Here is an 11,722-nt window from a genome sequence, read left to right as displayed (position 1 = left end):
GTAATGATAGGCCTTGCATTGGAGACATCTGTCAGGCCACCGCCTCCGAGTGTTACAATTACCCCTGTGCATAAATATGACTCCTGAAGGGCCCAGAGGAGTCAGACACACACAGCAAACAAGAATTCCCAACCAAATTGGCCTTGAACTCAGCACTGAGAATTGCAAATGGCATGAACTTGCCACACACACGTATTCTTTTTCTTTTTCCTTTTTTTTTTAAAGTTGGTTCAGAAACCTACAGCACAATTTAGTTTAATTTGCAAAAACATCTGAAAAGATTTCAAGCCACAAGCTCACGGACAGACAGACGTCCCAGTGGAATGAGAGGAGAGGAGAGGGACTGGAGACTGGGCTGGAGGGCTTTGTCATGAGAAATCAGTTGACTCAGAGAAAGCAAACCCATGGCTGCCTCAGTCAGGCCTGTCTGTGGGAGGATGAACCTGAGGAACAGCTCCAGGAACCCTTAATGTTCTCAGAGATGATCCAGAAGAGCACACAATCCAGAAACCATGACCACCAGGCCAAAGGGATGAGTTTTCACACGCCAAGCTTTTGCTCTCTACCTCACTGTTGAACCACTTAATTTTTTAAATCTAATTTAATTTATTTATTTCCTAGTTTTGCAAGACAGGTTTTCTCTGTGTATCCCTGACTGCCCTTGTCCAAGACCAAATTGGCCTTGAACTCAGAGACCGGCCTGCCCCAGCCTCCTGAGTGCTGGAATTAAAAGCGTGTGTCACTATGCCCTGCTGAACCATTTCAAATCAAACCAAAGGCCAGGTGTGGTGGTGTACACCTTTAAACCTAACATTTGGGAGGCAGAGACAGGTGGATCTCTGTAGGTTCAAAGCCAGCCTGGATGTTCCAGTTCCAGAATGGCAATGGGTATCTCAAAAAAAAAAAAAAAAAAAAAAAAAAAAAATCAGTTTCTACTAGACATTAAATAAATAAGTAAGACAAATAAATAAATAAAAATCAAACCAAACTTAGCATTCAGCTCTTCAACTGGGCAAGTCACAGTTCTGAGTTTCCAGTGCTCAGTGGCCCCAGAACTACCATTAGGGACAATGTGCATTCAGAGCATTTTTATCATCACAGAATGTCCCATTGGCAGGGGTGGTCTACCCCAAGCAGTCTTTATTTCTGGAGACAGAGTTTTACCACATAGCACAGGCTGGCCTGGAACTTACTAATTTCCAACTCAGTGCTCCTGGTAGTAGGAGAGAGCAGATGTTGTGGCTCAGGGCTCGCCGCTGCAGACCACCACCCTGAGTCTACACACGTCGTATCCCGGGAGTGTTGTGAGACCCTAAAATGGAGTTGGAAGGCCAGAGTTCTCCTGGAGAGAGGTTGTATGAAATAACATGAGACAGAGGAGCTGGGTTGAGAAACATCCTGACCTAAGTCTCAGTGCCGCTCAAGGGCCTCCTGGAGCTGGCCTGCACTTCAGATGGCCTCATGTTGAGGAAGGTAGGTTTTCTGTTTTTAAAAATTAATTAAATGTCTTCTTTTATTTTAGATCCCAACCGCAGTTTTCCCTCCCTCCTCGCCTCCCATCTCCTGTCCACCCCCCACCTCCCCACCCCGATTTTCTGCTTTTACATCAGAGAGCCATTAGGTGTAGGCTGTCCCCAGAATCAAGGGTGACCTTGGTATGATCTTGAGATATGCCGAGGGCTACTAGCAGTAGAGCATATTTCTTGTGGAGCTATCTCACCCAGGCAGGACGGTTTTCAGAGGTCTGCTCAAGCCTGAGGAGAAACAAACTATAAGTATTCCAGTGGCTTCCTTGTAGCTCTGGGGAAGGAGACACCCCTCTCCGCGGGTTCTTTGAGCCCCATCCAGCAGTCAAGTCTCAGCTGGAGGCTTATCTTGAGCCTCACCACTAGGGGGAGTTACTACCCCACAGCAAGGCCCTGAGGGTTCTGCTGCTGAATGCTGTTCCTATCCTCTTACATTGGACACCTCAAGCAGGAACCTCCCAAGGTCAAGATCTTGTCCGTGTGGCCTCTGAGCCCTATCTGTGCTGAGAGTGAGAAGCTTGGGGTTGTCTGCAGCCTGACTGTGTGTTTTGTCCAAAGCACAGGCCCACAAACAGACAGTTGGAAACAGTAGCAGGGGAAGCCACCAAGAGTAACAGTTAAGAGTGGAAACTACACCCAGTCCTGAGGTTGTCCCTTGATGTTTTTGAGCCTTGGTTTCTTCCTCTATAAAATGGCATCAGTAACAGTAGCCACCTTGTTGGGTTACTGTTGCTATACTTCAACCTGTGTAAATAAATCATCGCAGTATCTGGCGCATAGCCATCAATCAGACCGGCTTGCCAGCATCCTTGTTGAGCTGCAGTTGGTCAAATAAATGTGCACTAAGGAGGTGACGCTGTTCCCATGCTCTGACCACTGATTCTTTCTGTGTCTCTTGATTGTCCCCACACATATATCTATCTATACAGCCTCTTCTTCAGATCTCAGCCTCTTGCCAGGGGCGTCTGTTCCCTAATTATCAGCATCTAAAGAAGGTGCCATTGGGCCATCTGGCCACCAGAGGGCAGGTGAGTCATTTAATGAACCAAATTAGACCCAACTGAACTAGGTTGTTGGGGACTGGAGGCGTGGAATCTACGCTGGGATACAAAGAAGTAGGGTTACCACCATCCCCAACTTCTTTCAGTTACAGCCTTTCTTTTCCAACTTCATCCCCACAAACCAACAAAGAAAGGAAAGAAAACCCAGCATTCCTTCCCTTCTGACTTCATGATGTGTGGATTACACCCATAACCGAGGTGAACAGCGGTGGCACATGCTCATTTCAAGAATCAGATCTGATCTGTCATCTTTGCTTAACGCCATTTTTTTTTTTCATGCTCACGTATCCCAGCATTCACATATCCCAGGGTGCAATGTAAATCCCACCTCTGTCTCTCCAGGGTCCTGGTGTCTCTGCACCAGATGTTAAGACTATAAGCAGCTGCTGTACCCAACAGGTTCCAGGTCTCTACATGTGCCTCTCACAGCCTGCCAGTCCAGAAGTTCTCAGATGTTCTCAGAACTCCCTTGCCTCATAAAAACAAGGAGCCCTGGGAACTTTTACTTATGTAAATTCTATGTAGCTGCTGCTAGGTGTGATGCTATATCGCTGTAATCCCAGCACTTAGGAAATTTTGGTAGCAAAATGATCAAGAGTTCAAGGTCAGCCTAAGCTACAGTAAGAGTTTGAGACCAAAATTCTGGCAATATTTATGATGTTAGAACTCAAAACTGAGACATTTAAAGTACATATTTACTAAGTTTCTAAATATAGTAAAAATGAATCTATTAGACATTAATAGTCAGCAATTACTATTTGAAATGGCCGCTCTTCAAAGCAGCACTAATGTAAGGACAAAAATACTATTTCTCAAAGCTCTTTAATGCTGAGCTTAACAGAAGCCAGCTACATTCTTCATCAGTGTCTGCATTCAAGCGGGGGTGACACCCCACATCGTCATGGAAGCCGCTTCGAGGGAAGGGGAGGCACTGTACATTTGGGAACAGGAATAAAGAAAGGCAAATCGTGCTATTATAAAAAAGTATTGCAGCATTTGTTTTTGCGGGGTCTCCAACACTCACAGGGGCCCCAGACTACACTTTGGGGCCCATGTTGTATACCTTCTGCACACCGCCCCCTGCGGGACCCTCCTTGTTCTGCACATCGCCCCGTGCAGGACCCTCCTTGTTCTGCACACCACCCCCTGCAGGACCCCTTTCTGCACACCGCCCCCTGCAGGACCCCCTTCTGCACACCACCCCCTGCAGGACCCCTTGTTCTGCACATCGCCCCCTGCGGGACCCCCTTCTGCACACCGCCCCCTGCAGGACCCCTTGTTCCGCACATCGCCCCCTGCGGGACCCCCTTCTGCACACCGCCCCCTGCAGGACCCCCTTTGTTCTTTACCCTTTGAGTTCCCCAATAAGACAAGCTCCTTTTGCTCCTTCAATCTCCAGCTCAGATTCATGGTTTTCCCAGATTCTCCTCTGCCCTTTACCATCCTGCTTGCCCTATTTGGGTAAAGTCACACTTTCGCTGTGCCATAGAAGGAAGTCTGGCATGCGTTTCCAGCCTGTTTCCCACACTAGAACAAAGTCGAGCTTCCATAGATCCCGCTGAACATGGGGATGGATGAGCACACAACACAATGCGCCACCCACTTGTGTGAGCCTTGGGAAGGTCTGTTTTTCACAATAAACATCAAGTTGAAAGAGTTTTTCTGGAAGCCAGCAGGGTGTCACAGATCTGTAATTCTAGTGCTCCAGAGGCAGGGGCAGAAGGATTCCAAGGACCAGGCCAACCTGAGCTTTGTATCAAGAAACTTGCTCAAAACCAGCCAACCAACCAACAAACAAATGCTTTGCTGGGGTCCCTGCAAGAAAAACGAAAAGAAAATGCTTATGCAAATGTAAACTCTTCCCTTGAACTTGGGAAACTGAACATTTAAGTCCACGTGGCTTCAAACCCCGTACACGGACCACCTCTCCATAAGGTTTCCACTGTATCTTTCTCCTTCCCTATTTGGCCAGATTGGGTTTTGTACCAACTGAGAACTCAGCATTCAGACAGTCCTATCAGTCTGACAATTTATCCCATATTAGGCTGCTTGAATATTTTGACTTCCCCTATTGCCATCCAATGTTCTCTAATTTTTTCATATTAATTGTTTATGTGTATGCATATTTTGTCTGCATGTACCTATGTGTACCACGTGCTTGCCTGGTGTCCAGGGAAGTCAGGAGAAGACACTGGATCCTCTAAGTCTGGAGTTACAAATGCCTGTGAGCCACCATGGGGGTCCTGGGGATCAAACAAGGGTCGTCTGCAAGAACAAGTGTTCTTCACCACTAAGCTATCTCTCCAGCTCCATCTAATGATCAGGACACTTCTCCAGGCTTTGAATTTTCCAAAGCTTAGGCTGGTGTCGAAGGAGATGGAGTCATGGCCAATCCTCCTGCAGATCAGTCTTTGTGCGTTAGTTGAGGACTCTCTGGTTCAGTGTTGAAGAGAGCACTGATGAGGAATCGGTGAGTGAAGAGAGGTGGATTCTAGGCTAAAAAGAAAGATTAAAATCTCTGCAGGAATGTGGGGAGCTCATCAATGCTCCCAGGGCCCAACCATTATACCCCGAGTGTATACAGACACCTGTAAATTAGACCAGATCTGAAATGAGGGTCAGGACCCAGGGTTATTGGAAGCAGGACACTCAAGAAGGGAAAAATCAAGTATCAAATCCCAAGCTGCAAATCTCCTCTGAGCTGGACCCAGAAAGGCACAGCCTCCTCCATCCTAAGCTGCTGATCAAAGGAAGCTGGAGGAAAGCCCAGGCAGCCCTGGGGCTCTGGGCAGAGCTCTCCTTAGATGTCCAGACCCTGGAGGGGAGTGACCAACTTGACAGTCCCCATTTCTCCTCGGAGGAGGAGAGAGTTCTCCCTTCTTCCCTTTCACCGGTGTTCAGTGCCAGGACTCTGAAAAGGCCCATGCCACCCTCACCCAAACCCATTTAATTGAAATTCTTGCAGCCATCTGTGAACACCAGTGGCAACTGGGCAGACGAAGGGCAAGGTCTCCACCTTGGTCGGCACCTGGCTACCACACCTCCCACTGCCTTCTAGCACCGCCAGCTAGATCAAACAGTCCTGGACCCCAGGCAAGCTGGTCCTGACAAGGTCTGAGAGCTGAAGGCCACCAGGCCAGGCATGAGAGGGTGGTGTCCTTTCTGCTTGTCCCTACCGGGGTCCATGTTGACTTCAGTGCGGCACCCTTTCCCACCCAGGAGCCCTTGAGGCAGAAGGGAGTGGATTCTGAATCAGCCCCGGGTGATTAAAAGGGGATGGGGGAAATGATAAAAAAAAGAGTTGGTGAGAAGCCAGCTCCACTTCCTCCCTGATAGAAACCCCACCCTAAGGGACTCCCTGCTTTCTGCTGTGTTTACAGGAAGGACTTGAGGTGCTGGAGCCGAGAACAAGGAGGTGGCTCGGGGGATATTGGTGGCGCTTGCTGTTGTGTGACAAAAACGTTTCCTGGGGAGATGCTCACACACATCTACTCACCCCAGATAGGGAACCCACCACAGACCAGAGTACAGATACCACCAAAGTCCAACTTGGTGAGGCAGTGAGTTTTATTGGCATTTGTTTACAGGAGTATGGGTGAGGGGTCACTTACAGGACCAGAAATGACTCAAAGACAGATGCATCATGTAAGCCCACCCCAGCATGGTGACAGCTGACAAAGCTGAGAACCTGGAGCACATTGCGCAGCCTGCAGACTGCTAAACAAGTTGGAAAGTGTCCTTTTAGGTGCCTCAATTGGTCTAACCCTCTTCCAAGCAGCTCTGATGCTTCCCGCCTCTTCCTGGTAGCCTTTCTTGTCTGAGAGTAGTATTTGAAGCTGAGTTCTGCTTACTCTGGCGGGGAGGGGCATAGTGAATCTGGTCAGTTTCAGGGACTTCCTGAAGCTAGTTTGTTGTTGTTTAACCTCCATGCTCAAGAAGCTCGCCTTCAGAATGGAATGCCTTAATCTTAGAGGAGATACACAACATCTGCACAGTCCTTTGTAGATCACCGGTCATTGTTCATTTGGTTGTTTGCTGGTTTACTTGGTAAATGCTCACTACAGCTCTTCCTACAATAGACTGAACGTGGTACTGGGCCATGAGGACCACATAGGCAGATGAGCTCTGTGGTTTTATCACCTTCCTCCACGTGTCTCCCCAGTCTTGGTCAGAAAAACCAATTAGTGAATAAGGATATGGGCTTCAAGGGTTGGTCTTCCTGGGCCAGGGAGATAGCCATCAAGCCTGATGACCTGAGCCAGTCCCTGGGACCTACACCGTAGAAGGAGAAAACAGACTCTCACAAGTTGTTCTCTGCCACACTCGCACGGTATCGCGCATGCCTGCTACCCCCCAACTCTCTTCCATCCCTACACAAATAAACTCCAGCACTTCAGAGGCAGAGGCAGGTGGATCATTGTGAGTTCCAGGCCAACCTGCATACATACAGAGCTTGAGGCCAGCCAAGACTACGGTGAGATCTGTCTCAAAACAAAAATGATAATAATAATTAATAATAATAAAAAGAGGTGGTCATCTTGGTAGTGTACAAGTAATCTTGGGGGAAATGGCTTGGGCTGTCTGAGCCTCAGTCTTCTCACCTAGGACAGCAACACAGAGTCTTTATAAAGACACCAGAAGGAATCTGTTGCATGATGCCTAGTAGGGCTTTGTCTACGGCAGCAGAAGCAGCATCCAGGGCTAGGATGGGACCCAGCCCTGCCTGTACTCAGGGCACGTTCTCTGTCTCTTCTGTAAAGAGGGTCGTTGCTCTCTGAAGAAAGGTACTGTAATGACTCCATGAAGAACCCTGAGAATCGGTGCCTCATCTGTCAGTAAGAGCTTGGGAAATGTCAGCCTTCGTTGGGATGTTCTCCTCATCCTCCAGGGATGTTTTCCTCTACCCAGTTATGTCTTCCTTCCAACCACCTCCCTCTAGCTCCTCCCCCAAACCACGGTTGGAGGGGCCAGGAGCTGGAATTCACAAGGTCCACCCTCTAAGATGCTCTTGTAAAGGACTAAGTGGGTACTCAACCAGACCCGGAAGCCGGACACACCCAGTGCCATGCCACGTGCCCCAGAATCGGGGGTTGAGCCAGGGCAGCCTCTACAGAGGCCGCAGGACCCAGTGCTGGAGAACTTGCTGAGGGGTATCTGGCCCCTAGGCACTATTATCTCAATGTCATTATCTCCTCCTGCAAAGCCCTCTCCACCCATAACCCCCAACCGAGATGACAGACCAGCAACTGTCCCCAACTGCTCTGATGCAGGATAAGGCTAGACCCTGTCCCCACTGCCACACACTTCATGGCCACCCTCCTTCAGCCACATGTATTGAGAACAGGCTGACTGTCTCTCTGGGAATGAAGAAGCTGGGGAGGAAGGGGACAGCCCGGTGCCTAGGCGACCAGGGACCAGGATGGCAGGGGCTCCTGACAGGAGCTGTCTTCTCTTCCCTTCACCCCATCCTCTCCTCTCTGCCTCTTGGCTGTTGCTGCTTCTGCAGTGTCTCCCGGCTCAGGCTGCTCTTCCCCCACCCCGGAGCCCTGAAACTACTGCACACCTGGCTCCCACATCAGATAACCCAACCACAGTGGCTCCCCTCACCCGACCTGCTCCCACCCTCCTCTCCTCCTCACCCCTCACCCTCTTCCTCCCCTGGCTGTTCTACCTTCTAGCTTCTGGTGCACCTAGAGAGCCCCCAGAGAAGGTCCAGGAGACCTAAAGCCCTAGTGGAAGAAGATGGTGTGAGAGTCAGCCTTGCTCCTCCTCAGCATGTGCACATGGTTACAGAGAGGATGGAAATACACGCTCTAGGCCAGTTGGAAACAATGATGGGGAAGGGACCCCAGCCCAGGCCTTAAGGTATGACGATAAAGTGAGGGGTGGGGACTCTCAGAAAAGCACAGCCTCTGGAACTGGGGGCTGCGGGGACACGGCAGGGGCGGGGGGGGGGGCAGTGTTATATGAGATGCCTCTTTTCTTTCCCAGGGCTACTTCTTGTATTCATGAGGTCATCTCAAGCCCAAACTTCCTGTCAGAGCTACCTGAGACCAGAGTTGAGGCCAAAATCTTGGGCAGGGAAGTAGGTGGAGTGGACTCAGCCCCCCTCACCCCAACCCCCCAGTGGAGGCCATATCTGTACAAAGAGGGGCTTCCATAGGGTGTGTTGGCAGTTGCAAGGCATTATGGGGAGGAGAGCACTGGGACATAGGGAGAGGGGACAGGGACAAGTGGGTGCCTGGGAGCTGGGGGTTGGAGGTTTTAATGCCTCTTGACAACAAATGAATCATAGGCAAATGATGTGGAAATGATGGTGAAAATAAAGATGTGTTATTTCAAGGCCCCAGCATGTCTGTCGTAAGAAGGCGGGTGAGCAGGGAGCAACCCGAGCTTCTCAGGCCGGATGGTGTCTGTAGGTGGGGGCCCAGGTAGAGTTCCTGTGGGGAACAGTGAGGTGATGGCTCATGCACATCTCTTGTCACCTTCAGGGTGATGTGAAGCAGCAGGTGGTCAACCACAACCATCTAGCCCTTCCCCCAGAGCACTGCAGACCTCCTATTCCTGCAGCTCCCTGGTGAATGCCCCAACCCTTCCCCAATCTTGCTGTGGCCACTGCTACAGACACATGAGATACCGTTCCAGCACCTCTGCCCTGTCTGTCCCTCTAAGCTCAGGCCATGGCCCTGTCCTCAGTAGAAGGGACAATGAAATTCCATTCCTGCCTATGGCCAGAGCACCCTAGGAGCAGGCAGGGAATCTGGGGGGTGGGGTCCTGGCCTATCCCCTTGCTGTGGGCTTTCTGCCCTCAAGAGAGTTAAGTGCAGCTGGGCAGTGGTGGCCCACACCTTTAATCCCAGCACTTGGAAGGCAGAGGCAGGTGGATCTCTATGAACTTGAGGCCAGCCTGGTCTATAGAACGAGTTCCAGGATAGCCAAGGCTACACACAGAGACACCCTGTCTTGAAAAACTAAACTAAAAATAAAAATAAAATAAAATGAAGCTCATATCCATGGTGCTAGGACATGAGGACTGAGCTGAAGAAACAGACTTTCTGGATGGATGAATTAATAACCTCGTATAGCCAAATCCAGGCTTCGATGAGCCTTCATCCTGCCTCCACAGCCTCTCAGTGTCAACAGTTATTAACCGATAAGAGAAACACGCACACTGCCTCACAGCCCCTAATGTGCATGTTTCCTCTTTCGTTTTTTTTTTTTTTTTTTCCTTTTCTTTGTCAGACAGGGTCTCTCCATGTAGTCACGGCTGGCCTTGAACTTGTAACTGTTCTGACTCAGCCTCTTGAGTGGGCACCATGTCCCACTCTGAACCTTTCCTCTCAATCCCTTCCTGCTCCTATGTTTATATGGTCCCCATCACAGGGCATGTACAGCTCTTGTCTTCTCCCATGATGCTGTATCACAGCCACAAATATCTTTTTAACAGCCTTATAACTTTCTACTAAGTGGAAATACCATACTCTGTTTCATCATTTTCCAATTGTAGGTATTCAAATCATTTCTCATTTTCCGTATTACAAGTAGCTTGATGGTGAACGTCACTGTGCACATATTTTACCTCCGTGCCTAACCTTTGGCTATAGATATTTGGTCTGGAGTACACTGGGTGGGGTACCTCGGCAACGGGTGAAAACATCTCATATAGTTCTCACCATATACTGCCAAGCTGACTTCAAAAGAGGTCCGCCACCGTGAACAGCACGCCCCTTTCGCTGTTCTCACCGCTGTTTGGAATGGCACCTGCCTTCTCTTTGTTCAGTTGACATTATTCTGAGCGCCTTCAGGCTGAGCGTCGCCTTAACGTCCTGCGTTTCCTCTTTCCCTGGAGAGTCCTCTTCTGTGCTTTGAACGTCAGTCTACTGATGCTTTGGGGGGCTGCCTGTCGTTGTGTGTGCTCTCTCTGTGGGAAAGGTTCTAAAAGCTGTCGCTTGAATGACTGCGAATCTCTCCCGTACGTCCCCTCTGCTCTCCAGATGCCGACCCGGCACTCTTCGCTTTATTTCAGTTTCTGCCCGCTCCTCCCAGTCTCCCCACCACCACCACCACTCCCTTCCAGTCTTTGGCCCGTCGGTTTGTCAAGCCTCCCCTCCACTTTTGAGCTCTAGAGCAACTGGCCCCTCCGTGTCTTCTGTTTGTCTTCCAAGCGCCTCAAACCTGTCGCTAGCTTGAGTCCACATTTCCCTGCAGATCTTCTTTAAGGATTTATTATTTTTTTTTATTAATTTGTCTGCATATATGTAAGTGCAACACATGTGTGCCTGGTGCCTATGGGGTGATGATGAGGATGTTGGGCTGGGCAGTGGTGGCACACCCCTTTGATCCCAATGGCAGAGGCAGGGGGATCTCTGTGAGTTCAAAGCCAGCCTCCTCTACAGAATGAAATTCAGGACAGCCAAGGCTACATAGAGAGACCCTGTCTTGAGGGGAGAAAAAGGAAGAAGATGATGTTGGATCCCCTGGAACTGGAGTTATAGGTGTTAGTTAGCTGTGAGCGGGTGCTGGGAACCGAACCAGGGTCCTCAGGAAGAGCAAGTGCAACAGAGCTCTTAACCAATGAGCCATCTCTCCAGCCCCAGGCTAGTGTTCTTAAAGAGGAAGTAAGATCCTGCCAACCTTCAGACCAGAGGCCTGGGAAGAGGATGAGAATGCCGGCTGCTGTGTGACTCAGTTTCCCGGCTTACAGATGTATTAGGACTGATTCAGGTCTAAAGAGACATGCTTGAAAGCGAGATGATCAGCCATTCTCCTAAAGTAAATCCACCCATGACACTGGCCTTGCTGGCTTCCTTCTAGGCTCTTATTAAGGAGGGCCTTACAAAGGGCTTAAGCTCAAAATCATAAACCTGCGCTGTCCCTTCAGTAGCCACAGCCATAGTGGCCAGTCAGAAATGAGATGTGCTGTAGGTGTAACACACACCTTGGGTTTCAAGGACTTGGCATGAAAAAAAGAAGACAATAATTTTCATTTTGATTATATATGAAATGATACTTTCAATATATTGAGTAAACACACTGTTTAATCTTCTATCCCTGGCTTCGGTGGTATGACAACTAGGGTATGTGGGGCTACACAGGCTGCCCTTAGCCTGTTTCTACTGGATGGCTCTGGTCTAG

Source organism: Onychomys torridus, chromosome 16 (genome assembly GCF_903995425.1).
Source record: "Onychomys torridus chromosome 16, mOncTor1.1, whole genome shotgun sequence".
Classification (NCBI taxonomy): Eukaryota; Metazoa; Chordata; class Mammalia; order Rodentia; family Cricetidae; genus Onychomys; species Onychomys torridus.
Note: the sequence above shows the minus strand (reverse complement) of the source record.